This window comes from Macaca mulatta, chromosome 1 (assembly GCF_049350105.2).
Source record: "Macaca mulatta isolate MMU2019108-1 chromosome 1, T2T-MMU8v2.0, whole genome shotgun sequence".
Taxonomy (NCBI): Eukaryota; Metazoa; Chordata; class Mammalia; order Primates; family Cercopithecidae; genus Macaca; species Macaca mulatta.
The window spans coordinates 195,118,889-195,133,527 of record NC_133406.1 but is presented as its reverse complement, the minus strand read 5'-3'; the positions used below and the strand labels follow the sequence as shown (position 1 = coordinate 195,133,527).

The 14,639-nt window shown below is 46.3% G+C and overlaps 1 protein-coding gene across 8 annotated transcripts in view; it reads right to left on the bottom strand.

Moving 5' to 3' along the window:
* TESK2 (testis associated actin remodelling kinase 2) overlaps positions 1-10,866 on the bottom strand; it is a 152,335-nt gene extending 141,469 nt beyond the window's left edge. For 4 of the 8 annotated variants that reach the window (XM_028843037.2, XM_028843046.2, XM_077971815.1 and 1 more), the window contains exon 1: positions 10,578-10,866. The gene's annotated coding sequence lies outside the window, so the exon portion shown is untranslated. Of the gene's footprint in view, positions 1-9,798; positions 9,914-9,990; positions 10,036-10,577 lie in introns of all 8 variants that reach the window. The other 4 variants (XM_077971782.1, XM_077971731.1, XM_028843039.2 and 1 more) reach the window with 3 other exon arrangements.
* Positions 10,867-14,639: the final 3,773 nt, after the last annotated feature.

Below are 14,639 nucleotides of genomic sequence, written 5' to 3'. Positions count from 1 at the left end.
TGAGATTACAGAGGTGAGCAACCATACCCAGCCTGTTTTTAACTTTATGAATCGTGGGCAAATTATGAATAATGTATATATTCTTTAAAATCTTCTCTATTTTCCAATTTTTCCTTAATGAATATGCATTACTTTTATAATCACCAAAAAATTTTTAACATCCTTCCAAAATACAAATTCCTACCAAATAGTTGCAATACAAAACCCAAAGTAAATACTATGCAATGTGAAAGTGAAACAAATGTTGAGAACATTCAGTCAGATTCTAGTTATACCTAATACAAAGAATAAGGAGAATAAAGAATAAAAAAAAAACTTTATGATTTCCATAGTGAAATCATTGTGGAAGTCATTGTGAAGAAGATTCCGTGCAATTGTCCAAGGAAAACACTGACCACAGATCAATACCATCCTAGTTTTCTATACTGCAGAAAGAAAAAAAAATTTTTTTTTTTTTTGGAGACGGAGTTTTTGCTCTTGCTGCCCAGGTTGGAGTGCAGTGGCTCAATCTAAACTCACTGCAACCTCCGCCTCCTGTGTTCAAGCAATTCTCCTGCCTTACCCTCCCAAGCAGCTGGGATTACAGGTATGCACCACCACGCCGGTCCAAAAACAATTATATTATTCTATTTTATTTAATTCAGAGGAAGAGAGAGTAGCCTCCATACTTGTTCCAAAGACAAATGAATAACAACACCATATTTAATCTGTATAATGATTTACAGTTTACAGTTCACAGAGCACTTCGACCTTCACAATAATTGTTTTCTTGTTCCCATTGGATAGAATAAAAAATAAAGGACTGAAATGCAGAAGGCCCTTCTTTTTTTAATTTTTATTTATTTATTTATTTTTTGAGATGGAGTCTCACTCTGTTGCCCAGGGCAGAGTGCAGTGGCGAGACTGGCTCACTGCAACCTCTGCCTCCCAGGTTCAAGCAATTCTCCTGTCTCAGCCTCCCAGGTAGCTGGAACTACACGCACATGCCACCACACCCCGCTAATTTTTGTATTTTTAGTAGAGATGCGATTTCACCATGTTGTTCAGGCTGGTCTCGAACTCCTGACCTCATGTGATCCACCCACCTCGGCCTCCCAAAGTGCTGGGACTATAGGCGTGAGTCACCACACCCAGCCAGGCTCTTCTATATTTTTTACTCAGTATCCAAAAGCTACCAAAAAAAAAAAAAAAACTGAGGGCCGGACGTGGTGGCTCACGCCTGTAATCCCAGCACTTTGGGAGGCCGAGGTGGGCAGATTACAAGGTCAGGAGTTTGAGACCAGCCTGGCCAATATGGTGAAACCCCATCTCTACTAAAAATACGAAAAAAGTAGCCGGGCATGATGGCAGGCACCTGTAATCCAGCTACTCAGGAAGCTGAGGCAGGAGAATTGCTTGAACCCGGGAGGCAGAGGTTGCAGTGAGCCGAGACCACACCACTGCACTCCAGCCTGGGTGACAGAGCGAGACTCCATCTCAAAAAAAAAAAAAAAAAATTAAGAAAACGTTAGGTATGCCATGAATGCAGAAAATATATGTAGATACTAATCTATTTTATAATTTACTATAAGATATACACAAATCTATTATAAAAAGTTAAAATTTATAAAAACTTATGCACACAAATACAAACCATACATGGTACCATTCATAGTCAACAATAAACACACAGAAAGATACAGTATTAAATCATAACTACATAAAATTAAGTGTAGTACATACTGTACTTCTGTAATAATTCTGGAGCCACCTTCTGTTGCTGTTTAACTGAGCAAGTGTTGTGAGTATCCCTTAAAATGCTGTGTGATGCTAATCACCTCCACATGAGCAGTTCCTTCCTCCAGTAAAAAGTGTCACAGTAAAAAGTGATCTCTCAAGGTTCGTGTGTATTTTTCATCATGCTTAGTGTAATACTGTAAACCCTGAATAACACCATGAGATCCATACCAAGTGTCGCTAATGCTGGAAGTGCTCTCAAGACACAGAAAAGTCATGACATTACAAGAAAAAGTTGGCCAGGCATGGTGGCTCACACTTGTAATCTCAGCACTTTGGGAGGGTGAGGTAGGAGGATCGCTTGAGCCCAGGAGTTTGAGACCAGCCATGGTAACATAGTGAGACCATGCCTCTACAAAAAAATAAAAAATTATCCTGGAGTGGTGACACACACCTGTAGTCCCAGCTACTGAGATGGGAGGATGGCTTGAGCCTGGGAGGAAGAGGCCATAGTAAGCTATGATCAGACCACTGCACTCCAGCCTGGGCAACGGCCCCTGCCTCAAAAAAATAAATAAATAAAATTTTGAATTGCGTGATGTATACCACAGATTGAGATCTGCAGCAGTAGTGGTCAGCCACTTAAAAAAAAAAAAAAAAAAAAAGGAAATTCATGAAGCCAGACTATGCAATGCCAAACAGCAGCAGCGGTTAAGTTTTGGGGGAGGTCAAAAATTATACCTGGGGCCAGGCATGGTTGCTCCAGCCTGTAATCCAGGCACGCTGGGAGGCCGAGGAGGGTGGATCACCTGAAGTCAGGAGTTTGAAACCAGCCTGGCCAACATGGTGAAACCCTGTCTCTACTAAAAATACAAAAATTGGCCAGGCGCGGTGGCTCAAGCCTGTTAATCCGAGCACTTTGGGAGGCCAGGAGATCGAGACCATCCTGGCTAACACGGTGAAACCCCCTCTCTACTAAAAAAAAAATACAAAAAAAAAAACTAGCCGGGCGCGGTGGCGGGTGCCTGTAGTCCCAGCTACTCGGGAGGCTGAGGCAGGAGAATGGCGTAAACCCGGGAGGCAGAGCCTGCAGTGAGCTGAGATCCGGCCACTGCACTACAACCTGGGCGACAGAGCGAGACTCCGTCTCAAAAAAAAAAAAAATACAAAAATTAACTGGGTGTGGTGGCGGGCCCCTGTAATCCCAGCTACTCGGGAATCTGAGGCAGGAGAATTGCTTGAACCCAGGAGGTGGAGGTTGCAGTGAGCTGAGATCAGATCATTGCTCTCCAGTTTGGGCAAGAACAAAACTCCATTTCAAAAAAAAAAAAAAAAAAAGGAAATTAAAGAAGCCAGGCTATACAATACCAACAACAACAGCAGTAGTTAAGTTTTGCCGGGAGGGGGCGGCGGAGGGGGGTCAAAAATTATACTTGGGGCCAAGGCACAGTGGCTCATGCCAGTAATTCCAGCACTTTGGGAGGCATTGAAATGGGACGATTGTTGATGCCCAGGAGTTTGAGACCAGCCTAGGCAACATAGGGAGGCCCTGTCTCTACAAAAAAAAAAAATTAGCCAGGCATGGTGGCATGCACCTGTGGTCCCAGCTACTCATTCAGGAGGCTAAAAGGGGAGGATCACTTGAGTCTATGAAGTTGAGTCTGCAGAGAGCCATGATCCTGCCACTGCACTCCAGCCTGCACAACAGCAAGAGATTGTCTCAAAAAAAAAAAAAAAAAAAAAAAAATTATACCTGGATTTTCTACTGCACAGGGGTTGGCTTCCCAACCCGTTTTGTTCAAGGGCCAATGGTACTTTTTTTTTTTTTTTGGAGATGGAGTCTCCCTCTTGTCGCCTAAGCTGGAGTACAGTGGCGGGCAATCTCAGCTCACTGCAACCTCCACCTCCCAGGTTCAAGTGATTATCCTACCTCGGCCTCCCGAGTAACTAAGACTACAGGCACCTGCCACCACACCTAGCTAATTTTTAAATTTAGTAGAGACGGGGTTTCACGGTGTTGGCCACGCTGGTCTCAAACTCCTGACCTCAGGTGACCCACCAGCCTCCACCGCCCAAAGTGCTGGAGTTACAGGCATCAGCCACGACACCCAGCCGTATATTCTTATTTGTAAGCATTTGCCTAAAGAAAGTCTAAAAGAGGCTGGGCACGATGGCTCATGCCTATAATCCTAGCACTTCGGGAGGCTGAGGTGGGCAGATCACTTGAGGTCAGGGGTTCAAGTCTAGCCTGGCCAACACAGTGAAACCACGTGTCTACTAAAAATAAAAAAAATTAGCCGGAGCCGGCGCGGTGGCTCAAGCCTGTAATTTCAGCACTTTGGGAGGCCGAGCCGGGTGGATCACCTGAGGTCAGGAGTTTGAGACCAGCCTGACCAACATGGTGAAACCCTGTCTGTACTAAAAATACAAACATTAGCAAGGCGTAGTGGCAGGTGCCTGTAATCCCAGCTATTCAGGAGGCTGAGGCTGGAGAATAGCTTGAACCCGGGAGGTGGAAGTTGCAGGAGCCGAGATTGAGCCACTGCACACCAGCCTGGGCGACAGAGTGAGACTCCGTCTCAAAAAAAAAAAAAGAAAAGAAAAAGAAAAAAGAAAATCTAAAAGAATATAAAGAGACTATTCAAAGTGTTTGGGAGAGGGCATGGAACCAGGTTAATAAGGAACAGGGATGGGAGGAAAACTTTTCACTGTTTTTTGTTTTTTGAGACGAAGTCTCTCTGTTGCCCAGGCTGGAGTGCGGTGGCGCGATCTCGGCTCACTGTAAGCTCCGCCTCCCAGGTTCACGCCTCTGCTTCCTGAGTAGCTGGGACTACAGGCATGCGCCACCACGACCCAGTAATTTTTTGTATTTTTGGTACAGAAGGGTTTGACCGTGTTAGCCAGAATGGTCTAGATCTCTGGACCTCGTGATCCGCCCGACTCGGCCTCCCAAAATGCTGGGATTACAGGCATGAGCCACCGCGCCCGACCGACTTTTCACTGTTATATAAATTTGTTTATTTTATTTATTTTTTTATATATTTTTTGAGACAGAGTCTCACTCTGTCGCCTAGACTGCAGTACAGTGGCGTGATATTGGCTCACTGCAACCTCCACCTCCCGGGTACAAGCGATTCTCCTGTCTCAGCCTCCCAAGTAGCTGAGATAGCAGGCGCATGCCACCTCACTCAGCTAATGTTTCATATTTTTAGTAGAGGGTGTTTCACTATTTTGGCCAGGCTGGTCTCAAACTCCTGACCTCAAGTAATCCACCTGCCTCAGCCTCCCAAAGTGCTAGGATTACAGGCATGAGCCACAGCACCCAGCCCTAAATTTATATATTAAAAAATGTTTACATTTAATAATCAGTTGAATGTATTATCTATTCAAAGATTAAATGTGTCTTTAAAAAAGAAACTAAAGCCCACAAAAAATAAGTAATTTGCCTTTGTATTAACCATCATATAGTTAATAACAACAGAGTTGAATACGACTAAGATTTTCCTAATGTTCTTTTCCTTTTATCACACTGCCTTTTGGAAATTTTCAGGAATGGAAGACATAAAACTTATTACAAGCAGGCTTTTCTCTGAAACAGCCACTGCCTCTGATTGTTCAGGGAAAATAACACTAGTGAGACTACACTGAAGTCATCTCCATATGATGACTTGGTAAATAGTATAATAGCCATTGTTGGGTCAAAACATTCACCATCACCCACACAATACAATGTAATAATTGGGCTTCATCTACTAGAAGGAGATGAAATTCCCATAAATGTCCTTATCATAGGTTTCAAATTCCAACACTACATTCTTTTTGCAAAACAAAATGAAATGTATGACACTAAGAATATATCTGTAAATACTTTTATACAGGGAAGAAAGCATAAAAGCAAGTCAGTTTTCTCCTCAAAATAAGTTCGGGATAAGCACATGTAAATGTGCAATTTTATTTTTACAATTAACTAAAACTGTTTGAGACCAGCCTGGCCAACATGGTGAAACCCCGTCTCTACAAAAAATACAAAAATTAGCCCGAGATCTCACCACTGCACTCCAGCCTGGGCGACAGAGCAAGACTCCATTTAAAAAAAAAACACATACACACACACACAATTAACTAAAACCATAAAAAAAAATGTTACTGAGGATCCTGAGGTAGAGAGTCCCTAGCCTCCCAGCACACATATATATATACTTTTTTTTTTTTTTTTGAGACGGAGTTTCGCTCTTGTTGCCCAGGCTGGAGTGCAGTGGCACGATCTCGGCTAACCACAACCTCCACCTCCCAGGTTCAAGCAATTCTCCCGCCTCAGCCTCCCAAGTAGCTAGGATTACACACATGTGCCACCACGCCCGGCTAATCTTTTTATTTTTATTTTTTAGTAGAGACGGAATTTCTCCATGTTGGTCAGGGTGGTCTTGAACTCCCGACCTCAGGTGATCCACCCGCCTCAGACTCTCAAAGTGGTGGGATTACAAGCGTGAGCCACTGCACCCAGCCAGCACATATATTTTAAACAGAATCAAAGCCCATCATATGTCAAGCTTACAAAGGAATTTTTATGTTTGAAGGTCTATCTCAAACATATATCTGTAAGAGAGAATAACACATCATACATCCAGAGCATCAAGTATCTGAGGATATCACCATTAATTCATATACAAACATCTGTACCATTTGGTACTACTTTTCAACAAGTGCCAAGGAACCACCAATCCAACTCTGGGTCCCTCCTGGGTGAGCAGGCTCACCTGCAGGACTTACTATCTCCTCTGCTCAATCTCCTGCTATCATGCTGGACAACTGTGACATTCATATAGATGACATATTCAACACAGCCCCTTCATCTCCCACTACTTCAATAACCTACACCTCCATTCCCTTTTTTTTTTTTTTTTTTTTGAGACGGAGTCTCACTCTTTCACCCAGGCCGGACTGCAGTGGCACTATCTCGGCTCACTGCAAGCTCTGCCTCCTGGGTTCACACCATTCTCCTGCCTCAGCCTCCCGAGTAGCTGGGACTACAGGTGCCCACAAATGCACCCGGCTAATTTTTTTTTTTTGGGGGGACAGAGTCTCGCTCTGTCGCCCAGGCTGGAGTGCAGTGGTGTGATCTCGGCTCACCGCAAGCTCCACCTCCTGGGTTCACACCATTCTCCTGCCTCAGTCTCCCGAGTAGCTGGGACTACAGGCGCCTGCCACCACGCCCGGCTAATATTTTGTATTTTTAGTAGAGACGGGGTTTCACAGTGTTAGCCAGAATGGTCTCGATCTCCTGACCTCGTGATCCGCCCACCTTGGCCTCCCAAAGTGCTGGGATTACAGGCGTGAGCCACCGCGCCTGGCCCGGCTAATTTTTTATGTTTTTAGTAGAGATGGGGTTTCACCATGTTAGCCAGGATGGTCTCGATCTCCTGACCTCGTGATCCACCTGCATCAGCCTCCCAAAGTGCTGGGATTATAGGTGTGAGCCACCGCGCCTGACCTCCTCCGTTCCCTTTCAACAGCATTGAGACAATTAAGCCAGTTTTTGTCTTTACCTTGAAATAATGAACTCTGAGCTGTCCAATTATAGATTTCTTACAAAATCTGGTCTTCAACCACATTTCTGATTGTCTTTTTATTCTCTAAGTACACCAGCCTCCCTACAGATTTTGCTTCTTATCACTCCCAGCTTGGTCCCTTGGAATCAAACATATCTCCTACACTATCAATAGCAGTGTAAAGTTGCTTCCCATTTTATCTTTCTGTCCTGCAAGTTTCAATTTTGAATCAATCCAACCATCTTTTTTGTCCTACTATTCTTAAGTTGTTGAATAAAGTGTAAAATCCATGCTACTGGGCCCATTATAAATATATTATTTCTTTTTTTTTTTTTTTTTTTTGAGACGGAGTCTCGCTCTGTTGTCCAGGCTGGAGTGCAGTGGCCGGATCTCAGCTCACTGCAAGCTCCGCCTCCCGGGTTTACGCCATTCTCCTGCCTCAGCCTCCCGAGTAGCTGGGACTACAGCCGCCTGCCACCTCGCCCGGCTAGTTTTTTGTATTTTTTAGTAGAGACGGGGTTTCACCAGGTTAGCCAGGATGGTCTCAATCTCCTGACCTTGTGATCTGCCCGTCTCGGCCTCCCAAAGTGCTGGGATTATAGGCGTGAGCCACCGCGCCCAGCCATATTATTTCTAAGTAGTGGGACCCTCAATGTGGTCAACAATCTTTTAGCTCCTGAGTTTCTTTTGCTTCCCCACCCGGCCCGCTGGAGTGCAGTGGCACAATCTCGACTCCCCGCAACCTCAGCCTCCAGGAACATAAAGATTCTGACTCAAGTCAGAAACTCACCATAGTGTCTTCAGTCTCCAAACTGACTTCTCCATAGATTAGTGATCACATCAATAAGGCCATCTGTCAAACTCCCTCACTTTCCTTCTCTTCTACCACATCATTATCCGTCTTCACTTCTATCCTTTTCATGTCAAAGGACGAAATGCCTGACTGACATATTTCCTAGATAAACTTTCCCCTCACTTACAGAACTGTTTCATCTGTACTGAAAAGAAAAACACACATGTGCCATAATGGAAAGAACACAGGTTTCAGAACTTGACATACCTGCTCAAATCCTTATCCACAGTATTCTCAACTGTAAAAGAGGGACACTGACTGACATATTAACCACAAGGCTGTTGTGATCTATAAAGCATCTTTATGTTCCTGGCATATAGTATATTCTCAATAAAAATGAGTTTCACTAGAAGCAGCTCTTCTTCACAGCCAAACTCTGGAGAATAATTTTACTAATTTCTTCCTCAATCCAACATGATCTCACTACTGCCTTCTTTGCCATCCCCACCCTATCAAAACTGCATTTCAGAGGAAACAAGTGACTCCTGATTGCTAAATTCAGGGCAGGCCAGGCATGATGGCTCATGCCTGTAACCCCAGCTCTTTGGGAGGCCAGGGAAGGCAGATAGCTTTGAACTCAGGAGTTCGAGACCAGCCTGGGCAATACAGAGAAACCTCGTCTCTACAAAAAAATACAAAAAATTATCTGGGTGTGGTGGCTCCTGCCTGTGATGCCAGCTACTCAGAAGGCTGAGGATCCGAGATTGCACCACTGCACTCCAGCCTGGGCGACAGAGTGAGACCCTGCCACCAAAGAAAAAAAAAAAAGCTTCTTAATTCTCATTCAGCTGGACCTCGGGAACACATGACATTGATAGTCATCCCCCTCCCTTCTTGAAATCCTTTCTTTGGCTCCTATTATAATGCTGTTATGTTCTAGTTCTTGTCCCATTCCTTTAATCTCTCTTTTTCAGTGTCTATTACCTTTCAAACAATGATGCTCCTTCTGGTCCACAGCTCTTCTCATCTTTCAGTATTACCATTCCAAATACTAAGGCATACAAATATCCCCCATATATTCTCTTGACCCTCAAAATTTATGTATCCAGCTCCAAGCTTTCTCCCAATTTTCAGACCCAAATTTCCAGCTACCCACAGTGAAATAAAAACACCTCAAACTCGGCTGGGAGCAGTGGCTCACGTCTGTAATCCCAGCACTGTGGGAGGCCCAGGTGGGCGGATCACCTGAGGTCAGACTTTCGAGACCAGCCTAGCCAAAGTGGGGAAATCCCGTCTCTGCTAAAAATACAAAAATTAGTCGGGTGTGGTGGCGCATGCCTGTAATCCCAGCTACTCGGTAGTCTGAGGCAGGAGAATCGCGTGAACCTGGGAGGAGGAGGTTGTAGTGGGCTGAGATCGCGCCACTGCAGTCCAGCCTGGGTGACAGAACGAGACTTCGTCAGAAAAAAAAAAAAAAAATCCTGAAAGTTAACTTGTTCAAAACCAAATTCATTACCTTCCCTCAAAATTGCTTCTTTATGCTCCCTATTTCAGACGAGATCAGGCGCGTTGAGGGTGGTATGACCGGAGACTATGTTCCCTATTTCAATTAACACTACCGATTCACACCATCAGCCATGTCAGAAACTTCCTACTATTCCTCTCAACTCTATTTTGAAACCTCTTGGAATTTCGTGCCATTCCCTCCCGCCTAGATGAGCACACTCGTTTTCTGCCTACCTGGCCTTTCCGCCTGCACACGGTCTTCACTTTCAATCCTTCCTCTATATTTTCACCAGAGATAATGCAATCATACCAAGCTCCTGCTTACCAAACCTTCAACGGCTCTCCATGCCTGCAGCATAAAGTCCAAATTCCTCAGCAAGTTATTCTCAGAGGTATACAATTTAAAGATTTTTAAATTACACAAACCTGGGTTGCACTTGTAGCGAAATCTGAACACTGGCTTAGTCCAGTCTTCATAGTGAAGAGTAAAAAGCAGAGAGGGGAAAGGAAGGGAGATGATGACAAGGGAGGAAAGAAGAGGGGGAAGGCAGTAGGGTCTGAGGGGAGGGAAGTGTTTTCCCGGGTAGAGGTGATCGTTTTCAAGGGAAGAGTGTGTCGGAGGGAAGTCAAGTGAAGGAACCCAGAACTCTGAGGCCGGAGCGGGTATGCGAGCAGGGAGGCGCTCAGTGGGGAGCTGGAAGTCTCTGAAACAAGAGTTTTCCGAGAAAACGAAAGATCCCTAACGCGAGCGAGGTAACTTCTAATGGGTTCCCAGGTTCTAAGGGGGAGCAGACGTGGCGGGGAGCCTGAGGGAAGTGAGAAGGAAAGGGGAAAGCGGCCGAGAAGGGAACGTCCGCCGCCGCTGAGAGGGGGACCTCTGGGAAGCCGAGGGGTCCCGTCGTGTGCGGAGGGGCGCAGGCGCCTCTGCTCCGGGGCAGAGGAGGTGGAGCGGCCGCGCGCGCGGGCCGGGCAGGATGCCCGGGTTTGTGTCCCCCGTCCTCTCTTCATGTTACCTGAGGCAGGACTGAGCAGCCAGAGGGGTGCGTGCGCGGGCGAGAGGAGGAGACGCCGGCAAAGAGGGAGCATAGTAACCCTCACAGCTCGTTGGTGGCAGCGGCTCCTTAGCCTGCGGAGGCGGTGGGAGCCCCTAGCGCAGAAGCCGGCGACTCAGCTGGGCCAGTGGCGGCGGAGAACGAGGAGACCACTGCCATGGCCCCACAGTCGGGGCCGCTCCCCCCGCCTGTTTGGCGGGGCCAGGAGGACAATCCGACCAGCGAAACCAAGAGGGCAGCTGGTAACTCTGCTGAGCTCCCGGGCCGCGAGAGACTGAAACGCCTACCGGGCCCAGCAGGGGGGCTGGGGGCGGGGTCTCGCTTGACCACGCCCCTCCCTCAAGCCCTCCCTCAGAGTAGCCAATCAACCGTCAACTCCTGATAAACGAGCTAGTGGGATTACCCAATTAGCGCTAGGAATGCCACGTGGTATGAGGGTGGGCACAATGGGCGTCCAGAAAAGCCAATCAACAGCCGTAGGCGCCAACTCCGGAGGACGAAGGGAACCAATAGGAAGGAAGTCGAGGTAAAAACAGAAGAAGCAGTGTGTGGGAAAGACGGAACGGAGGAGGAGGGAATACACCTGGGGGAAACTCAAGTCCAGGAGCCTCTTAGAGGGCGGGGAAGTAAACACAAGATGGACCAATAAAAATGTTAAACACAGAAATGATTGGTAATTGATAAAGCCAATTGAAAATGGACTAGACTGGCGCGGCTTTCGGGTTGGTCAAGGTATAGCTGAGTAAGGAAAAGCGGTAAGAATGCGGCGTCCCGCAGGATCTCAGTATAGTGAGGAGGAAAAAATATATAAATAATAGCGACTTGAAATAGTAAGAGCAATCAGTAGAGCTAAACAAAATGCTAGGGAAGAAATTAATCAGGACTATGAGATTCGGTTAAGTGAAGGCTTGGAGGTAACACTTCAGCTAGCTTGAAAACAGATTTTGAAAGAAAGCTGGTGGGGAATAAGTCGGGATTTTTTGTTTGTTCTGTTGGTTTTTTTTTTTTTTTTTAAGAAGGGTCTCACTCTGTCGCCCAGGATGGAGTGCAGTGGCGCGATCATGGCTCACTTACAGCCTCAAACTCCTGGACTGAGGTGATCCTCCCAACTCAGCCTCCCCGGGTAGCTGGGACTACAGGGGCACGCCAGCATGCCCGACTAATTTTTTGTATATTTTGTAGAGGTGGGGTTTGCCATGTTGCCCAGGTCTGTGACTCCTGGACTCAAGTGATCTGCCCACGTCGGCCTCCCAAAGTGCAGGGATTACAGGCGTGAGCCACTGCTCCCAACTAAGAATTCTGCCCGCTATTCAAGGCACATATTTATTCTCTCTTTGCATGTGCCTGGACATCAGGAGCTCATAATCTCATGCCTGAAGAGACTGGAACAGGAAGACAGCAAGAGCAAGCAGTATGGGACTTACTGTATTAGCACTCCCAGGGGTTAGAGACTCCTTTTCAGACATCTTCAGACTTCCATCCTCCTGGAAGAGTATAGGTGGTATGCATTCCTGGTGGCAATAAAGTTTAAGAAATATGGCCAGGGCCAGGAGCAGTGGCTCCCACCTGTAATCCCACCACTTTGGGAGGCCGAGGCAGGGGGATCAAGATGTCAGAAGATCAAGACCATCCTGGCCAACATGGTGAAACCTCATCTCTACTAAAAATATAAAAATTAGCTGGGTGTAGTGGCACGCACCTGTAGTCCCAGCTACTCGGGAGGATGAGGCAGGAGAATCGCTTGAGCCTGGGAAGCGGAAGTTGCAGTGAGCCGAGATCGCACCACTGCACTCCAGCCTGGGCGACAGAACAAGTCTCCCTCTCAAAAAAAAAAAAAAGAAAGAAAGAAAGAAATATGGCCAGGCACGGTGATTCACTTCTATAATCCCAGCACTTTGGGAGGTCAAGCTGGATCACTTGAAGCCAGGAGTTCGAGACCAGCCTGGGCAACATAACGTGACCCTGTCTGTACAGGAAAAAAAAAAAAAAAAAAGTCCAGAATGGTGGCATGTACCTGTGGTCCTAGCTACTTGGGAGGCTAAGGCCAGAAAATCACCTGAGCCCAGAGGTCAAGGATACAGTGAGCTGTGGATGGTGACACTGCACTCCAGCCTGGACAACAGAGCAGGACCTTGTCCCAAAAAATATATAAAAAGAAAGAAAGAAACGTGGTAGGAGATATTGGAGAGAGAAGAGGCTGCATGTGGGTTGGGCTTAAATTCCAATATTCAAATTTGTCCTTTTTTATGCTGTGAGTGCTATTCTTGAGCAGGACCATAAACTAAACAGGGCAGTGTTATAGGAAGATTAATTGGTAGCTCCCAGGATCTCTGAAGGTAGAAGAGAGATCACCCCAGCCCAGTTCCCCTGACCAAAGGCTTTTTGGTGCCATTCTTCTGGCAACAAATCATGTGCTGCCACCTGGTGACAGCTCAAAAAACAATTTTCCATATTGCTGTTTAATATTTCTGTTGAGGTTGGGTGTGTGAGCTCAGACCTATAATCCCAAGGGCTTTGGGAGACTGAGGTAGGAGGATCTCTTGAGCCCAAGGGTTTGAGACCAGCCTGGGCAACATAGTGACACACATCTCTACAAACAAAAATCTTTTTTTAATTAGTGGGTGTTGTATCACATGCCTGTAGTACTAGCTACTAGGGAAGCTGAGGCAGGAGCATCACTTGAGCCCAGGAGTTCGAGACCAGCCTGGGCAAGATGGCGAAACCCTATCTTTACAAAAAGGACAAAAAATTAGCCGGGTGTGGTGGCGCATGCCTGTCGTCCCAGCTACATGGGAGGCTGAGGTGGGAGGATCGCTTGAGCTTGGGAAGTTGAGGCTGCAGTGAGCTGTGATCTCGCCACTGCACTCCGGCCTGGGTAACAGAGTGCAACTCCATCTCAAAAGAAAAAAAAAGTGGACCTATGCAGTTCATGTTCTGTGATGTCCAAGTAGTGAAAGGATCAGGATCATTAGTCACAAGGCATTTTTTAATGAAATATAATAGAAAATATCAGTGTATCACTCCTAGTAAGGATAAAAATTAAATCATAACATTTTTGTTTCAGTTAATAAATCTACACACATATTTACTAGGTCACAATGTAAATTGTATTTCTTACTGGAAGTCACAGCCAAAAAATTCTTAAAGCCACTGTATTAGAGGCAGAGAGAGTGAAAGAAGAGACCAGGGAACAGGCTGCTACAGAAATGCAATCTGGACTGCTAAGGATGATGTGTGGAGATGCCAAAGAGAGCCTCAAGCAGCAGAAGCTGGGGCTAGGCATGGTAGCAGCTCACACTTGTAATCCGAACACTTTGGGAGCCTGAAGTTGGTGCATCAGTTGAGCCCAGGAGTTCAAGACTAGCCTGGGCAACATGGTGAAACCCTGTCTCTACAAAAAAATATTTAAAACTTAGCCAGGCATGATAGCGTGTGCCTATAGTCCCATATATTATTACTTGGGAGGCTAAGGTGGGAGGATTGCTTTAGTCCAGGGGCAGAGGCTTCCGTGAGCCAGATCATGCCACTGCACTCCAGCCCGGGCAACAGAATAAGACCTTGTCTCAAAAAAAAAAAAAATTGCCAGAAGCTGGAGATGAGAAAAGGTAGCCTCCTACTGTCCAGATCCAGGTCCCATCAGAATATCTCATCCTCCTTTGCATCCCCCTAGCACTACTGCCCCAGAGTAGTGTCCTACCTCATTCTCCTCACCAGAATGGGAGCTCCCATTACTTTTCAATTTCAACTGAGCTTGCACTCAGAAGGTACAGCTATAGGCTGGGCACAGTGGCTCACAACTGTAATCCCAGCACTTTGGGAGGTCAAGGCGGGCAGATCACTTGAGGTCAGAAGTTCAAGACCAGACTGGCCAACATGGTGAAACCCCGTCTCTCCTAAGAATACAAAAATTAGCCAGGCGTGATGGCGCACACCTGTAATCCCAGCTACTTGGGAGGCTGAGGCAGGAGAATCGCTTAAACCTAGGAGGCAGAGGTTGCAGTGAGCTGGGATGGCACCACTGTA